This window comes from Octopus bimaculoides, chromosome 10 (assembly GCF_001194135.2).
Source record: "Octopus bimaculoides isolate UCB-OBI-ISO-001 chromosome 10, ASM119413v2, whole genome shotgun sequence".
Classification (NCBI taxonomy): Eukaryota; Metazoa; Mollusca; class Cephalopoda; order Octopoda; family Octopodidae; genus Octopus; species Octopus bimaculoides.
In genome coordinates this window covers 13,937,300-13,940,266 of record NC_068990.1, presented here as the reverse complement: position 1 = coordinate 13,940,266, position 2,967 = coordinate 13,937,300, and the positions used below count along the sequence as shown (strand labels likewise).

The following is a 2,967-nucleotide window of genomic DNA, read 5'->3' as shown; positions in this document are numbered from 1 at the left end:
TCTTCCGATCTATACATATACATATATATATATATAAATTCAATACAGGGAAAAGCAAATTCCTTTATAGGGATGGAAAAGCATCTAATTTTCCACTGGTTTTTCAGTAAATACCCAATTTGGTAGAGAGGACTTTTCACAACCTTACAGGGTATATATTCAATGTACAATAATTAAAAGAAAATGAAGATTTACGATTGACATATTTTAGATATAATTTATTAACATAATATATTACAATAAATATAATTTAATCTATACTATAATAAGAACCGCGTCCGTCTGTCTGACTCACTTTTCTTCAGTATTAAGATAGAAAGAAAGTCAAGTAGTTAATTACGTAGGAACAAATTCAAGGAGTTAACTTGAAAAAAGGGTATCACAAACTAAGATTGAAAAATTTTATTCAAATGGAAAAGAAAGAGAAGGAGTGAGTGAGTGTGTGTGTGTGTGTGTGCGTGAGAGAGAGAGAGAGAGATAGAGATAGAGAGAGAGAGAGAGAGAGAGAGAGATAGAGAGAGAGAGAGAGAGAGTGAATGGTGACTGAAAGAAAAAGAGGAAAAATGTTCATCAGTATTTTCAGAGTAGATTGCTACATACTGAGAAAAATAAATACATAGATAAAAAAGTAGATACATAGATACACACAGACACACAAACACACATTGTTAAGTTAAAAGCGGGAGAGAGGAGGGACACAGAGGAAGTGAGAGAGAAAAAGAGAAAGTGAGAGAGACAGTAGATACATAGATGAAAAGGAAAGTTGGTACATAGATACATAAACTCAGATTGCAATATTCTAACTGTGGGCGATATTGGGGACTCTTTTCTTATCTGTTGCTCTTTCAGTAATTGATACTCCAACAAAACATCTATGTCGTCGCCCGACTTGTGACAAATAGCAACCAAATCTCCTTCAAATGATACCCTCCTGTGTTAGTGTATCTCAGGCAACATGGTTGAATTTGATAAGGCAGCAAAGTAACGCCATTAGTAAAATAGAAAAGAAGATGAGAGAAAATGAAATAAAATAATTATTTAAAATACAGTAAATGTAGGAGTAAAAGGAGGTTCAATTTTATGTAATAAGGTTGATTGGTAATAAGAATTTTTGAGGTTCACAAATATGAGAGCTTTAAACGTTTGTGGATATCAAAGTTTTAAAGTTAAAGGACGTGTGAAAGGTAATTCTATCTAAATTTATTATTAATAAATATTTGCTCATTAAAATCCATATTATAATAATTGATACGAAGCAGAATATATAGTGGTGTTTCAAAATAATTACGTGCACTCAAAACCCCGTAAATGTGCTACGCTCTTTTATTTTGATAAATTTGAAGTCACTCCTTGAACACACATTTTCTTATTTTTTGTAACTATTAAAAAACCCATTATGAGTATTGCTATTGCTAGCCAGAGAAGAGAAGCAGCCAGATTTCGTCAACAGGAGAGGCAAAGAAGCTTGAGCAGTGACCGACGAGAAGCTGTAAGAAACATAAATTGCTGTACGACGGAGAGAGGCGCGGTCTAACTTGATCCAAACACGACGCTCCGAAATTTTAGTATAGGACTCTCAACAACATAAAGTAAGCAAGAGAACATGTCACAGGAAAGTAGAGAAATTTTACATCAAAATGCTGAACAACATCGCGCTGCCCGAGAGAATTTATCACAGGAAAGAATAGAAGAATTTCTGTCAGTGGTCTACCTCCGTATGAGATTAAATTAAAAATTGGATCACCAATAATATTACTCAGAAATCTTGATCACAAAAACGGTCATTGTAACGGCACAAGGTATAAAATTGTAACTGCAAATAACAATCTAATATCTGCAAAAAATTGATTGAAGCTGATTGGAATTATTTTGATTCCTCGGATCAGTTTAATGCCTTCTGATTCTGATTTACCCTTCACATTACAAAGACGCTAATTTCCAATAAGACTGGATTTTGCAATTTCCATAAACAAAAGCCAAAGACAGAGTATGTCAAAATGTGAGATTTACTTACCAAATCCAGTTTTCACTCAAGGTCAATTATACGTTGCTATAAGCAGGGCTGGAGACCCAGACAAGATAAGAATTTATGCTGAACAAAATGAGTTTCTCAATTACAAAATGAGTTCCTCAAATCCAAGACGCCGCGACCATCATAATATACAGAAACTAACTAGTAATTTTGTATATATGAAGTTGTCTAAGTGTAAAACCTTCCTGTATATACATCTTATATATTAAGAGCAAATTGTACATGTTCAGCATATAAATATTGTAATATTAAGTTGCTATATGGAGATTTTCGGATTAATTATTTAAAACAAACAATTTAAAGATGTACACATTCTATTCCCATTTTATTTTCAAATGTAACTGCTTGGTATCAGGAGAGTGTAGTATCACAGCCAGGTATGCATTAGAAATTTTTGCACTGGCTGCGAACACACACAATTGCTCTTGAGCAGTTGCCGATTATTACTAATATTTATTATTTAATTTTTGTCATGGATTTATCCTGTGTGTATAGAATATTTAATAAAATTGTATCATACACACACACACACACAGATTTATGTAAATATATGTAAAACGGGTTATTTATACTTTCAATTACTTTTGGGTATACATGAGAAAAAAATAAGACATTAATCTACACATCGTTTAACTGGTGCCCTAATATAATAAGAAAAGAAATAGAAATATTAATCTTACACATCATTTCGATTCATATCCAATTATGAATTTATAAAAAAGTTCATAGTTTTGAGTATGAATCTCTTCAGGGGAACATTTGACAAAATTAGACAAAATTACATGGCAGAGTCGTTAATTTCAAGAATAGGACTATATTAAATGTTTGTAAGCATGAGCGTCAATAATTTTAAAATATAAAAGAATAGAAATTTCAAGTAAATAAAATAAAAAACTATATGTGTATATATATATATATATCTATATATATATATA

The 2,967-nt window shown here is 31.6% G+C and overlaps 1 long non-coding RNA gene across 1 annotated transcript in view; it reads left to right on the top strand.

The window, feature by feature from the left end:
* The window catches only part of LOC128248847 (uncharacterized), a 32,439-nt gene that overhangs the window by 27,609 nt on the left and 1,863 nt on the right, over positions 1-2,967 (top strand). The window lies entirely within an intron of this gene.